Here is a 16,786-nt window from a genome sequence, read left to right as displayed (position 1 = left end):
CCAAATATGTACCCAAGTGGTGGCAAAGAAGAGTGATGATATCACAATCTCTTACTGAAACAGAAAAAGATTATGGGCACAGCAGGTAGCACCCATTTTTGGTGCTATTGTTACATTTCTGTGGACCCGTTTTTCAGACCCATGCATATCCTATTCTTTTCAGTTGATGCTGGGAATACTACATACAGAGAAGCCATCATTTAATGCTGTCTATCCCTATGTCACACAGGAAAACCAGAAATGGATGTTAGATAAATAATCCTATCAGCCTGTATTAAAATTCATTGTTAGATCTCTGTGAGCTGAAGTACTTATCTCAGCACATCTCACTGAGGTGCTGCTTATCAGCACCTCATGATTTGCAGGGCACGTTTGAGTAAACGGTAAAAAAACCTTTAGGAGGGGGAGGGAAAGGGCAGGTCTTGTAATTAGATGAAAATAGGTCGTATGAATAGGTTTTTCCTTGTGATGAAATACTCATTGCTGTCAATGTATTCAAATAGGAGAGAGACAGAGGAGCAAGGGATATAACTGTATTGTCCTTTCTTCAGTCTATTTCTTGTTTCTCATTGTTTCTTGACCTCAAATATCTCATTCTCCAAAACAAAATTCAGATTCCTGCTGCTACTGCTTCTGTTACTGTGAGGAGCGCTGCTTTCTTAAAGTAAATTAGTGATAGACTCTGCTGGACATGTCACCAGCAATGCATATTATCATAAGTTATTTGCTTCCTTCTGAGTTTTCCTCCTTTGGAAGAACAATTCAATTTTTTAGGTGTACTGCAAATTTCAAGTATAACTACCTTTGAATTTCAATTTTACTTCAAGCCAACATATGAGCCATGCATGGTTTCTGTACTTGGCCAAGCTTGCACCACTTTAATGGGCATTGTCAAGTAGTCTTCTCTCAAATTATGCAAAAGTGTTGGCAGAGATCGAGTCTTCTGTCTTTTTAAAGCCCAAATATTTAAATACTTCAATATTTACAAGAAAGCCTTCAAACACTGTAGTTAAATGAGTGCTAATCCATCACTTCAAGTGAATAGTTCCATAAGCAGAACCTGATGTGGAGTAGGCATGTGAACTAAGACCTGAAACCACTCATTGAGTAAGGAAGGCAAAAAGAATACTGAACAGCTTCCCAGTGACTACATGAACAGGAATCCTTGAAACAACAGGATATGCTAATGGAATTAAAGACAGCATCATAACACGTAGGTACCAAAAGCCCAAATCACAAAGTTCAAGCAGTCTTATTTCTGGGATTGGAGGCATTGGCTTTACAATCTTAATAGACAGTGCTCTTTAGAGAAGCAGCAACAGAGCTGCATTGCTTTAAAATATTCAGCTCAATCAAAAGCAGAACGCTCCTGAATGTTAGGCTATTTCCTTCCCAAACAAAATCACAGCGAAATGGAAAAAGCCATCTGATAGTCCTGCAGCATCATCTCTAGCTAGAGCAAAGCCAGCTTTTTATATGCTCACAACTGTTCTTACACAGATATTGTGATGTAGATTTGTCACTGACCTTCCAATCTTGGAGACAAGATTTTATTGCTATTATAATTAGCATTTAAAGCTCATTATGTGTCATACTGCTTGGCAGTGCACAGGTCCTGTTTCACTTCTGGTGTAGGCCTGCATGTCCCCAGACAAGAGCCATAGGGAACACAGGCAGACCTTGCTCTGCCCTATTCCATCTCTCCAAAATGTGGCCCTGCCCCACAGAGAAGAGCAGTGCAAGAGCAGCCCAGCTCCCCAGGCTCCAGCAGCACATCTGCCCCATACTTTGCTGCACCAAGCCTGGGGTGCAAGAGTGCTCAATTTCCCTCTCACCACTGCAGTGAGCCCCACAGAGGAATTAGATTTTAAATACTTTTGACACGTACCTAAAACTAGTAGAATGCTTTGAGACACTCTTGACTTTTTTTGTTTTAATGCTAAAGAAGGGAAAAATATCTCATGGTTAAGATTTGATACCATGATTTAATTTCAAGCTGTCAATCTCATTTTTTTTTCAATAAATGACAAACTGAAAGAACCCCACAACCAGCTGCTATCACTTTTTTGTTGTTTTTATATGTTACTATCCTGGTATAAATTTTACTTCTTTGGTTCTTGTAGCACTGCACTTCATAAGGGGGAAAGCATCATGACACTGCCTAATTCCTTTTCATGACACTGACATCTTGAAATCATTGGTTTTTTCCTTCCAGGTTAACAAGAGGGGCTGGAAATCTATTTTAATGGCAAGTTTTTATTTTCCTGCAATTCATCTTTTTCATGCTAGCTGGGTAATTTAATTTGTTGTTGACCTAGTTTCAGTTATGAAAAATTGGACTATTCATCATCACAAAAGCTTTATCCTTTGAGACTTTTAAAAATATACGTTATCAATTATTTTATGTTCCAATATTTTTCTTGTTGAGTCCCTTGTTTCAAATGAAAACAGTTTCTTTGTACGCAGCCTTGACGATGATCCCTTTTTAATAGCGATGTGTAATTACTGCCAGGAAGGGTGACACTGAAATTTAGTCACGGACCAGTATTTGACCAGCATGGCACATGATGTAGTTGTCACAGACACCACAGCTTCGTTGCAGGGATGTTTCCCTCCAGCAATATCGAGGCAGAAGCAGCCACAGTAATTAGAGGTTTGAAACCCACGTTGTAATTGGTTCTGCTGCACTGCGCAGAATGAGTGACCCTGTTAAAAAGTGGAAGGAGACAGAAAAGCAGGTTAAAAAGCAGGTTATCTGAGTGATTCTTGCCATCCCCTCTAGGTGATTGATTCTTGCTTGCTTGCTCTCACTTTTGTAGTCCTGGGAAGAGCAATCAGTTCTCTCAAGCTTTTTGGCAATTTGCCCCACTTCTAACAGGTTTTGGGGAGGAGCTGGAGCCAATTAACCTTGGACAAGAGGTTGCAACTGTGAGCATGATGGCCATGACTTTTTTTGGTTCCACCTAGAATGGGAATTTGTCCCAGTTCCACCAATGAATGACGCATTTCCTGGATATGTAAGTCAACATAAATGTCTGGTAAGGAAATGCAGTTGTTAGTAATTATAAATTCCAGTGGACTTAAGGCAAGTTCAACTTCTTTTTAACTATGCTTTAGATTTGGATGCAGATACACAGTATTGCTGCTTGGCCAGGAGTTTGGTGGAATCTTGGACACATTCCCAAAGTGCCTGTGGCAGGTTTTTAAGGTGGCAGGATCTGCAGAACAACATTCCTGGAGCTGCTCTGTGATTAAAGCTGAAGTCTGTAATAACATGTTCACTATTAATGTTTCTGCTGTTTTGCCTTCTAAGTATGGATGCAGAAACAGTCCATGGAGACCTTTGTGTCCTCCATACCCACCAGAGTCCTTTGCCCTTCTGTTCCCAGCTGCCATAGGGAATTATGTGGGTGAGGGAGAGATGCAGCTGCATTTAATAGTGATACTAGCTCAGCCTGGGAGAAAGCAAAAGGGCCCAGGGGAATGGGAGGGAATAAAATTGAAAACATTACAGCCACAGTTTTTTTGGATTTGGATGAGACAGAAAATCCTCATGGGCCTTATTTGTAAGGTTTGTTTAGGGGTATCCTCTATGCAGTCTAGAATCCTTACCTGATGCTAGGTGATTACACAATATGTTAACTGAGATTTCAGACATTTTATGCAATCAGTTGTTTCTAATGACTGATAGTCAGAGGTAAAGGCTTCCTCTCTGTTCTGTGTTTTCAACCCTTTGTGTTGTATCCCAGGTTCAACAGTGGTTTTGTAGTCTCAGCTAATTAGTGTGTATTCTTACTAGAATCTGAATTTTTTAATTTAAAACTTTTGTCCCTTGTGGCTATGGAGAAACACATATTTTAAGAAGATCGAAGCCTTAGAAACTATAACTTAAATATAAAAAGCTTTAATTTCACTAGACTGTATTCAAATATTTCCGGGTCAATATTTATTGTCCATAACAGTGTACACAGATACTATTTGTTTGTGTCCATAGACTAGTGTTAAGTCAATCTCATATCCAGCACAACAGATTTTGCAAAAATTAAGAGATTATTAAGATGTTTTGCAACCAACTCTAACCCCAAAATCCTTGAAAGATCCTCTGCCTGGAGGATGTGAGGAAGACAGATGCCATGCATGAAGGAGGACCTCTTAGTTGTTTACACAAGAAACTGTTCCTCCAATTTTTGAAAGACATCTTTGCAGAATCAAAACGAGTTCTTGGTAACATGTTGTCTCATCAAACTGAGATGTCCTCTGCCTTCTTGTCTGTCAGTAAAATGCAGGTAAGTGTGAGGTCATGTGGTCTGCATTCTGTCTGCACATTTGGCACGTTCAGATGCATCACAGATGATGCAAAGAGGACATAAATTGGAAGAGAACACAAGTGGAGGATGGAGACAGAAGGAGCGAGCTCTGGGCTCAGCTTGATGGCTTCCAAAAACTGGAAGGAAGGACAGAGGAAAATCTAGAGACAATCTTGCTCAAGTAAGAGGCCACATACAACAGTGCTCCTCGCTGTGTTTAGTCTAGCTGTGTGTACATCCCAGGCTTGCTTTTGGCAGAAATTATTATTTTCACTTTCATCCCTTCACTCTTCTCTACGGTCCCTGCAAGAGAGAGAAAACAAGGAGTGTGTGGCCTGATGATCTGAGAGATAACTGAGAATTGCCACAAAAAGAAAATTAGTCACGGTCTCTGGGAATGCTGATAAGCAGAAACCTCAAACCTAAACAAGCATCCAGATTTTTATTTCAAAACAAATGTTGACCTCTGTGCAGCAAGCACTTTGCAGGCTGCTGCTTCAAAAATAGAACCTTTTACACACTTAGCCCTTCTTTGGGTTTTTCCCATCCCTCCTTGCATACATGAAATGGAGCCCTCCCCTCTCTGCGGTCCTGGCCCTGGAGACGGGAGCAGAGCGGGGCGGTGCCACCTGCTGGTCCCGGCGGGATCCGCTCGGCTCCTGCCTCGCACCGGCCCAGCACAGAACCTGGAATATCCCGAACGGGAAGGGACCCACAAGGGTCATCGAGTTCAGCTCCTGGCCCTGCACAGCACCATCCCCAAGAGTCACAGCAAGAGCCTGAGAGCGCTGTCCCAACAGTTCTTGAGCTCTGTCAGGCTGGTGCTGTAACCATTTCACTGGGGAGCTGTTCCAGTGCCCAGCCACTCTCTGAACGAAGAACCTTCTCCTGATCCACAACCTAAACCTGCCCTGGCACAACTTCAGGCCATTCCCTCGAGTCCTGTCACCGGGCACCACAGAGAAGAGATCAGTGCCTGCCCCTCCTCTCCTCTCACAAGGAGGTCTGCCCTCAGTCTCCTCCAGGCTGAACAGACCAAGTGACCTCAGCCACTACTTTCATGGCTTCCCCTCTCTGGGCCCATCATCATCTTTACAGCCCTCCTTTAGATGCTCTCTAATAACTTTATATCTTATATACCAGCACCCAGAACACTTTAGTACTTTAGTATCCATAGCCTGTAGTTATTTTAAAGCTAAAATGTCCTAGATTCAGTTTCAGCCTCACCTGATGCATTTTGTTATTTATTCCTCTAAAGAAGATCAGTAATTTTAAAAAATAAAATAAAATTCCAAGGTGTTGTGTAAAAAAAAAAAAAAAATACAGAGTAAGCAGGACAACCAGAGCTCTTAGTATTTATCACTGGTATAGCATCATTACAGGACATGAGACAGTGTTCATTAGAAATTACCTTTCTTCTGCAGAGGAAGGTATGGCTGTTAAGCATATAATGAAATATAAGAGCACTCTGTCTCCAGGCCCATTAATGAGCCTTTGCTGGTGCTACATCAGCACTTGCTTTGTTTTAGTGATGTGCTGGTTTTTAACAAGGCCTTGGCATGCTGCCAGTAACTCGGTTTTATGTCTCTTTGGTGTTTTCATAGCCACAGGCCAGATGGTTTCAGCATTATATTCTTCCTCTAATATGAAAGCTGATCATGGTGCTCCAAATTACCTTCATTCCACATGCTATATGTTTTGTTGTGTATCACTGTGCGTTCAGCGTTAGTCATTTCAGCTTAAACTAAACCTAGGAAATTTTGCATTTTTCATTAGGCAGCAGGTAGAGATGGTGAACAAGCACAGCTGTCAATGGGGCTCTTACTCTCTTGGGAAGCCTCAACTGCCACTGGATTTGTAGGACAGGGTAGAGTAATTGCTTTGAAAAATTCTATTTCAATGTTGAGTGCATGATTAAATGGTGAACTAGCCTGGGAGGTATGTGGAGACAGTACAGTGGTTTCTACTACCACAGAATTTAGGTGTTTCCCCTTCTTCTGACATCTTTTGTGAAAACAAGCGAACAAAACTCTTGTTGGTGAGCTTGTGATAAGCCTGATGTGATGGGCAGGGAAATGCCTGGTAACGCCAAATGCAAACCCCAGTTCATCCTCTTCCTCACTTGGGCAAATTAACTTTACAGCTTTCACTCATCCTGGTGGGATAACACTTCTCATTCTGCTCTGATTAACTTCATGGCTGCTCTCTTGCCCACTCCTAAATGTGTATCTGGATTTGTGAGCTCCAGAAATGAGCTCTCGGCAAGGCGGCGCTGTGTGAAGACTAGAACTATGAAGGAACTACTTTTCAGCTGCACCCAGAAGAAGGTAGGACTGTGAAAGGTTGTTAGTGGGTTCCATATTTCTCTGTAGCTTAAGCTCATTGCATACAAAAAGGTCCCTTCCATTCCTCATTCCAGGAGGAAATAATTAAACTGGCAGGTAGAGAAATGACATTGGGGGGGGAAAAAGCAAGCATGTCTCAAGCTGCATGTTCCATGAGATTTTTTTTCTATTTTTGTTTGTTTGTTTGTTTGTTTTTAATCACTGTAAAATTTGAACAAATTCAAATATTTTCCAAACTTTGCAAATGGGATGTTTTTGTGGGAGGATGCCAAATCTTAGGGGGGATTTAAAGAATTGCAAAATCTCCTCTTTAGGCTTACAGTGGCCATGTCTTAGATTTCATACGTCATGAAGAAAACTGAGCAGTCTGAATTTTAGAAAAGCTAGTGATGCATCCATTTGCTTATTCCATAAGCTATCAAGTGAACTGATTTGTATGCCAGCCTTATTTCTGACAGCTGTTTTGCATTCATTGTGGCAAAACCTTCTACCACACTCCTTTCCATGTTTTAGAAAATATTTCTCTTACCTGCCGTAGGAATTTATACAACCCTGCTGATTTTGTTTTGCAAGTGGTTTGGAAACAGTTTTGTTTCAATCGTCTATCACCATTAAAACTGCATTTTGTCTTTTAAGCTTTTCTAAAAAGTTCTGAAAATAAGAACTTAGCTTCGTGAAGCAGAAGTAGTGTGAGCTGTTACCGTACAGGTACAAAGATCCTTTGTCTGTTTATTTGTTTTGAAAGTATTTGTGTCTGAATTTAGCCTTTCAATCAATAGGTATATGGCAGCCGGTAACTCTCTGAGCATAGAAAACCAACACGTCTCACTAGAGGGAGCCCAGACACAATTTCTGAGCTTAGCAAGGAGCTATTACACCTCACCCTGTTACTTGCCGTGTGTTTTGTTGGTAAATCTCCCCGTCTGATTAATTTACAGTCCCCGTGTGAGCAGCTACATAGCCTACATTATGAAAAGTACACTGAGATTTCAATTGCAGATAATTTGCAAATCAATACTGAACTGGGCAGGGAAATCTCAAATTTTGTTTGTTAGCACTGGTAATTATTACCAGAATACCTTTTTTGAAACCATAAAAATGGGTCAGAAGAGTTTTGTTTCACTCCCTGCTTGCCTATTCCCTGCTAGTGCTTTCCTTCCTCTTCACTGGAGCCTCAGATCTGAGTACTGACACCCTTCTGCTGTACGTCCTGCTCCTACAAACCAGTGTACCTGCCTCAGACACCCTCCTGGCAGAGCAACACACCTCAGCCAGAGCCCAACCTTTGGCCTCTGCCCCCGACCTAACCTACTCACCTACCCACGCACATCAGGTTTCACCAAAGTGCTTTATCTCATGCTTTGCCCTTATCTTTCCTTGTGCCACCACTGTGAGCTGCAAGTGCAGGTTTGGGCACCACTTGTGCTGCCGCTGGAGGCATTCTGAGAGGAGCAGTCGACTGCACTCTGTACAGCAGCAAGGTTCTGTTGGCTCACTGTAACTGCTGTTGGGAAAGTGTTTATCTGCTGTCCCAGAAGTGATTAAGGAGTAAAGACCTTTAACAATGTGGTCAGGTATTAGATGCCATCAGGCAGTCCTGCCCATGTCATGTGGAGGCTCCTGTTCAGGGAAGAGTCAGCACACGGCATACTTGGGATCTGCTGCTGTGCCTGTTAGCTCGATTTTTATTTTAAAAACACATGTAAAAAAGTTTATGTGGCACACCTTGGAAGCCTTTTTTGCTGGAGACTAAAATACTGATATGAGTTGGAAAAATCATCCAAAACTCTTAGGACAGTCTTAGGCACTCTGCTAGAGGGGAGGTGCAACAGGAGGAGGTCAGAGAAAATGAGACAGTGAACTTCTACCCTTATCACCCCAGATATGTTCAGATCATAGTGAAAATGGCTAATAAGGTCAATTCCTTTTTTCATATGCATCGAGCCAGCTTCAGTAGATGACACATAAGAAGTTATTGTTCGAGTAAAGCATTAAATAACTGGTTCTCACCTTAGTTAAACACCTTGATGATAATCCAGAAATTCACAAAAGCAGGAGAGAATTTTTTCTCTGTTGGTAAGCAAGACTCTGTCCTGGCACAAACCAATGCAGGGCTCTACACAGGCCTTGCAGAGTTACCTGGTGTGTTGCAGGTCTCTCAAGAACATGGCTAAAAGTGCTGCACTGCAGATATTCCTCACTTTGTAGGACCATTTAGTTCTTTGGGATTTCACAGATTTCAGTTACTGTCCCTTCATGCTGTTGATCAGCCAGTTCTATGAAACAAGGGGAATTTGCTGTCTCTGCATTATATTCTGTGGTTTTGTTCTTTCCATCCTCACAGTAAATGCTCCATGTACTCTCTGCTCTGTTTAGGATTAAACTCAGTAGTGAGGCAAGGCAGTGGTCTGAAAGTTAAACTTCTGCTTTCTACAGAATGAAAAAAAATTAATAGTTGTGGCAATTCTCAGAAAACATCCTTGATGAGATGTATTTGTGAGCAGAAGATTTTGAAAATGTGCCCCATTCCAACATTACAGACAACAGGGATCTGTTAGGATCTTTGCTATGTGGAGATGGAAGACACCTTGTCTTTGTCCATACTACAGATAGATCTAAATTCAACTGCAGCTGTGCTGTACCAAGGTCAGTTAGGGGCTGTTGAAAAGTAACTACATGGGAGACACAGAGGGATCAGCTTGGAAGTGTTGCTCATCCCCCTTATTTCAGCACAGGAATACCTCGTCAGGGTATAGTGGCTGAGAGCACCATTTGAAACTGCCCTCACCCCTAAAACTCTGCAGAAATTCTACTGCACAAATATCCACACAGAACAAAGACAGCTGCACAAAATGGCATGGTGTGCTCTTTTCTCCCACTTTCTTTCACAGGAACAGGAGGGAGAAAAAAAAAGCTCCAGCATTGCACCATTTCTTCTCACCTTATCAGGAACTCCCTGCCCTTTAATCTCTGATAATTCCTGAGGATGTAGCATTGTGGTGATGCAAGATCTGGCCTCTTACCCCCCTCTGCCTTCTTCATGATCTCAGGGACACTCCTTAGGCCTCAGCCTTGATTATTGGTTCGTGGGCAGTCAGCTCCCCCTGAGCTTATCAGAAAAACTGTCTGCTCCCAGTAACTTCTGTTGCCTAACGAGCTCCTGTTTTCTAACAAATAGCCTTGAAAATTTATTTTTGTCTGAGTAACAGCCTAAGTAGAATAATATTATTATTAGACTTCTCAAGGAAAATTCCAGTAACTACTGGCCTGGACTGTGGCCACAGTGGAAATTTACTGACAACCAGAGTCAATCAGCTTGCAACCCTGTAAAGAGTGGCACTAAGTGAGACCCATTGGGATCCCCTGGGCTGCAGCACATCTCCCTCTGAGTGGGACATACCTGGAGCTCAGCAACTCAGAGGATCATCGACAACAGAGCCCAGGCTGACAGCCCCCTCTCCTGAAGGCTCAGCTGTTGAGAGATGCAAAGGCATCTGATGTGAGTACTTCACTGAACTCCTGGGGCATTTTTCACAGGTGTACCTTTGTACATACTTCTTTGTATCTGCATGTGTGCACTGTGCACGTGTGAACCGATTTGCATTGGTACAGCAAACATACAAGTGTTCCCATCCCACATTCGTAGTTAGATTAGATTTGTAATTAAGTTATTGTTGTGCTTATAACAAATCCTATTGGATCATTTTGTAAATGTTAAATTAGTTGATGATTAGGTTGTGCTACATTCCTTGGATATAAACCATTGATCAAGTCTGACACTAAGTTTGGCAAGGGGGTCTACTCTGAACCTCTTGCGTCAACAAAAGGGGTCCCTTTGTCCTTTGGCACCCTTGCCCTTCTCCATCCTTACCCTTTTGGATCTCCAGTCTACAAATAAATAATTCTAGATTGGTTCTAATCAGATTTTCCTTTGTGTGCTTTACCTGAGTAACAGTGGTAGAGTGAACCTTGCCATCAAACTTCATTGTGCTTTTGCAAATTTATATGATACATATACATTTATAGGATACATATTTATCTTGCTTTTGCTGATACCTTTGCCAGTAATTCCATAGGCAGCCCAGACCACTCATTTGCAACAAACTTCAGAGAGACAGGGTGGCTTCCAGGGAAGTTATGATGGCATAAAGGTATTAAAACTCTTATAGGAACAGAAGAAATAACTATGTGCTCTGCTTGCAGAATGAGAGAGGGAGATTTGCACTGAGATGGAGTAGTTTCTGGGATGAAGATCAGAGTTTTAGGAAGGCCCATCCTTCCTAACCCTTAACCAAAGGAAACAGGTACTGTGGATAGCTGGCTTCCCACTAGAGCAGTTCAAGATAGTACTGAGAAAAAAAGATGTCTTTGGAGATCAAAAGATGGAATATATTACCACTGCAAAGATAGCTACAAGGCTTTTGTGAGCAGTTACATGTGTGTAGTTCAGCTGTGATTTGTAAATGTAACAAAAAATGAGCAGTTATGTTTTTGCCAATGTGTAAACTGGATAATCTGATAGTCCTTCTTTGTCTGTGAACAGACAGTATTTAAGCTGAGAGAAGAAAAGTACTTGTGGATACCCTGCATGAGCACTGACAGATCATTCAAATGCACTGAACAGAAGCACATGGATGTGGGACCAGGCCTCCTTGAACTGGCCCCCAAGGAGTTCTGTAGGCAGCTAAAGTCAGTAGAGTACAGAGAATAACATCAAGGAACTGAAGGCTTTTCCCTGTGAGCAGTTTCAGCTAATTAGAGCATATGGATATTTTCCCTTTATAATGACCTTGCTTAAGTAAAATGCAAGGAGTATTTAAGGGACTATTAGACTCTGGTTTTATATTCACAACATACTTGAAGGAAAGGTGGCTAGAGAATTTTACAATTCAGTCTAACACTGAAGACTGCAGACAGAAAAGAACAGGGGATCTATCCAGCCATCCACTTCCTCTTATTGCAGCATAAGGCTTCCCCACAGTTAACATTCTGGTGCTTTGTCACAAAATTACACGGTCAGTTTCAGATGTCCTGTCCATTGGCACCTGTCAAATCACAGGACTCGTTCTCCTATCAACACCTCCCTTGCTGTGAGGAATGGGTCATGCTGGTCACTCTGTCAGTCACTTTGCTCAGGTGGCACCTCTTCTTGTGCTCCAAGTCCTTCACCTTCCATCCCTAAAAGTTACATCCTCAGACACTTCCAAAGTGTTATCATGCCTCTGTAGCATGTATACCTTGAACGTGGGATTTTTTTTTTTCCTGGAAGATGTCTTCATTCCTGTTCCTGGATAATTCATTATTTCCTGGGTGATTTTCATGCAACTGTCTTCAATTTGTAACAAAGTGGCTGAACTGGAATGCAGTGTTTTAAATGACAGTTTCAATGGAGACAGGTTTTTATTTCTTTCTATGCAATCTGATGCTAATGTCTCCCACATTTATCATCCTCTGAGCAAAACATTTATCCTTGTTTCTTTTAGCATAGAAAAAAGTTTTAACTTCTCTAGTAGAGATTACCTTGCATTTTCTGGATATTTTCACTTTTAGTTTCTTACCAGCCTTTAAATTATTTTTTCTACAGCTATTGAAGAAAGTTTCAAACCTTTAATTGTTGTCATCAAAATGAATACTGAGCTGTGACCTACTGCAGAGCCCTCAGCAAGAGAACCCTGACATTTAACTCCTTAAGTCTTACTTTACTGGGTGCCCACTTTTATTGTAGAGCATTCTAACGCAGCATTGGTTATTACTTAGTATCACCAGAGAAAATATGCTCTTCCTCTACATTGTCTTGTTTGGTCTTCCTGAACTGACAAAACTATTCATTTATTGGTCTTTTCATACCTGTGTTTCAAGTTCAGTGTGAGAAGTGGTAGCAGTAAATACAGAAGGAAGAGCCTGAACCTCCAGTGAAAATCACAAGCTTTGACCTTGGCTGTACTTCTATGTGTCAATCGTGCCTTCATTTCCTTTCCTCAAGAGATTGTTTAGAGCTGTGTATGAATGGAAATGTGCACAGAGCTTATTAAAAAATAAAATGATGGGATCTGCAAGTATTATAAATTGCCATCTGTTTCTTTGTAATCTCCGATTTAGAAATAAGCAAAATAGGTAGAAGTAACTTTGTTAATGTATTATTATTACTTGTCTAAATATATATTTGGTTGACTATACATATATATAATATATACATATAACATGACTATATATATGTATACAATATATGTATTACTATATACATATTACATAGAATATGTATAAAATATACACTTTACATTAATCTGCATGTATGTATGCATACATACAGGTTAAGATGGTCCCACACTTGGGTCACAACAACCCCATCCAGCGTACCAGACTGGGGGGGAAGTGTCTGGAAAGCTGCCCAATGGAAAAGGACCTGAACATGAGCCAACATGTGCCCAAGCGGCCAAGGAGGCTGATGGCATCCTGTCAGCAATAGTGTGGCCAGCAGGAGCAGGGCAGTGATTTTCCCACTGTACTGGGCATTGGTAAGACAACACCTTGAGTGCTGTGTTCAGTTCTGGGCCTCTCACTGCAAGGACATTGAGGTGGTGCTGGAGCATGTCCAGGGAAGGGCAATGGAGCTGGTGAAGGGTCTGGAGCACAAGTCTGATGATGAGCAGCTGAGGGAGCTGGGGATGTTTAGCCTGGAGAAAAGAAGGCCCAGGTTCTTGTCACTCTCTACACCTCCCTGAAAGGAGGCTGTAGCCAGGTGGGGATTGGCTTCTTCTCCCAGGGAAAAAGCGACAGGATGAAAGGAAATGGCCTCAAGCTGCATGAGGGGAGGCTTACACTGGATATTAGGAAAAATTTCTTCATGGAAATAGTGGCCAAGCATTGGAACAGGCTACAGGGGGAAGTGGTGGAGTCACCATCCCTGGAGATATTTTTAAAAAGTGTAGATGTGGTGCTTAGGGACATGGCTTAGTGATGGACTTGGCAACATTAGACTTGCATTTGGACTCAGTGAACTTAAAAGTCTTCTCCAACCTAAATGATTTTATGATTCAAGATTGGGATTTTTTTTTTTTAAGGTTAGATGACATTTTAATTTTAAAATAAAATTAAACTAAAATGAATAAAGCATTACTGAACTGCCACATGTGGCAAGCCTGTTGGCTTGTCGGCAGTTTTTTAGTTTAAGCTGCTCTTTTTTGTCCTAGTCTAGATGTTTCTGTTTATTACAAATTTTTAAGTTCTGTATGGGTTGGCGTTTTGGAGCCAATTGTCTCTTGATTATAAAGTAATAATCTGCACAAATTAAGGATAAAATGACACTAAAATTATGGGCTTTGTTCCAGAAACTCTTGTTCTCACATCCTTAAATAGTAACTGTAGCAACTGTAGCAGGTACAGAGATGCCTGCCTTTTTGCTTTTTCTAAATCCCTTTTATACTCACCCACATTACTCTTCATTCCCTGCAGTGATTTATCCATGCATAGTTAATCAACCTTATGTCCCAACACCTCTGCCTACTCTTATGTTCTATAGTAACTTTTACAATTATGCAAGTCAACTATCTTATTTCATCCTTGGAGGTACATGACAATTGTGTTTTAAAAAATTGCCGTCATACAGCATTGTGTAAATTACATAATACTGTGCTCTTTCTGTCACCTTGGTATTATTTTAATTAAAAACAATAGTAATAGAATATCTGCATTTCCATTTCAGTAAACAAAAAGTGCCCTAAAGTCATAAATGAGTATAAAAAACTTTACCACAAATATTGGTGTCCAAGAAATATATGAATATTGATATAAAGGAGTTTATTGGAACAACTGCTGCATGAAATGATGGGGCATATAGGTGCTTTTAAAAATGCTTGCACAGATTCCTCAGATCCTATCAGATGCTCCAGATGGAACAGGATAAGCTAGCAAAGGGATGCAAGCCCATTTAATTCCAGGAATTTGAAAAGATACAGCAAAGCACACACGGGAGTGTTGTGTGTTTCACTTGCATGCTTTTCTATCCCAGAGAAACCAGCAGGGACCTATAGTAGTTAAAGCTGTTTTAGACTGAATCCGTCTAGTAAAGGAGGCTTTAAAGTTCTGAAATCCTGAAGTATCGGTATGCAGATACACATGGAAGAAAATCCTACCTTCAAATCTGAGAAGGAAAATTTTAAAAGAAACAGCAGTATCTTTTTATTTGGTGAGTTTCTGAAGCTGATTCAGGTTGGAAGCTGCTTTGCAGAACTGCACTTGGCAGCAGATCTGGCATTTCTTGTTTTCCTGTTGGACAAGGAAAAACTGTAAATCATCCCACTGCTTTCCCACAGAGTATTTTTTGCAATCCTGCATTGTTGATACTAACTATGGAGAAGGATTAACCTTTGCTTCTAGTCAAGTCTGCTATAAGTCTCCCATTTAAAATCAGAGCCTTGACATCACTTTGATATTTGCTATTTTGAAACCTACCTGCCTACTTGTTAGTTCAAAGGCAGGAATGGAAACTGGCTTAGAGACTTTGAATTTTGTTCTCTTTTTATGCAGAGAGCTGGAGTGAAACTCCATACAGAATTCCTCAACTTGCCAAACAGAGCTCTCCCAAGAAAAAAATTACTTGGAGCTGCCCTAGTGATATTTAATGCAAACAAAAAGGGAAAAAACCCCTAGGTTTGTCACATGTTTTGATAGCCCTGTGCTCATTTCTTGTCCTTCTGTAATTCTTAAACCCTGATTTCTCTGTTGTGTAAGCTTTTATCTTACTTCCTTATCAATTTATCTTGCTCCAGCAGTGTGTTTTAAAGAAACACAGCTGACATTGAAAGAGCAGGTGAAATCTTGAGAGTTGTTGATTGATAAACAGGGTAGGTCTGCCCAGTTTGGTGTAATGTTTCAGTCATCAAGAGGAGACATTGCACTGCATGCAAGCTTGTGCTTGCCAAGCCTCTGCCTAACTACACAATGAAGGTCTTATCAAATACATATGGTCCAAGGAGGCTTGTGCAGTCCCAATTCTTAACAAATGGTTGAGTCAGAATCATAGGTTTATAAACTGCCTCGTGTTCTGGGGGATAACATGGAGAGGGAGAGTGGGCAAGAGAGACAAACATCTGAAGCAAAGGGATGAAGGGATCCCAGCCAGCCCTGCAAGCTATGTCAGGATCTCTCTGTAAATCTGCAGACTTATTACAGCCTCCTGTCACTGAATAATTTTTAAAGTCTGGGGAAAAAAAATGTTAACTTCAAATTAGGGGGAAAATATCCAATGTTTATTGTTCCAGTGTTTTTTCAAAACTTTTGCAAGAGAGAAAAGAGAATGGAAGACCAAAACCAGGGGCCTCAAAGAAGACTTTGCTTTGACAATTGGTGGCAGAAAAGAAAAATTGAGCATAAGAGCAAAGTAGCTCAGAGGAGTTCCACAGTATTGTGAGCACAGATGGAAATTATCCTGGTGTGTAGGAAGGAGAAGAAGGTAGTAGAGACAGCTTGACTGATGATGTTCAGTGACCTCACACATAAGAAACTGGTTTTTCAGGGTTGATCTGTAAATCAGATCAACAAAATTATCTGAATTAAAAAGGAGCACAAAAAGTCTTTGTCCTTCCCTCCCCCACTCTTTGTTTTTTGTTAGACTGAGTTGTTTCACTGACACAGCTGATGGTGTAGGCCTACAAACAACTGCTTCAGCACTACTCAAGGAGTTGATACTGACGCTTGGAGGAGAGGATCTGCTGCCTCGGAGATGAGATCTTTAGCATATATTCAGAAAGGTCATTACTCTTCAGTACAAATCTGAGATGGGGAAAGACTAGCTAGGCAGCAGTAATTTGAAAAAACCTCTGAGGTGGAACAGATCACGACCTGTAGGTGCAGCAACAATGTGACACTTGCAAAAGAAAAAAAGAAGGCAAGTGTTTGAGTCGCGTAGAAACAGACGCAAATTTCAGCATATCACATAACCTTCTCAATCAATTTCACACTGACAGGGTGAATGTGGGGTCTAGTACTGGATATTATGTTACAAAAAAAAAATGCAAACCAGCTGAAGATAGCTCAGAAGAGAACAGGATAAATATATGTTCAAAGTGGCCTGTAAGGAAAAAAATCAAAGGAATCTTTTAAATAAAGGCTAAGGAGATGCATGGCAGCTTCCAG

Source organism: Vidua chalybeata, chromosome 3 (genome assembly GCF_026979565.1).
Source record: "Vidua chalybeata isolate OUT-0048 chromosome 3, bVidCha1 merged haplotype, whole genome shotgun sequence".
Taxonomy (NCBI): domain Eukaryota; kingdom Metazoa; phylum Chordata; class Aves; order Passeriformes; family Viduidae; genus Vidua; species Vidua chalybeata.
Note: the sequence above shows the minus strand (reverse complement) of the source record.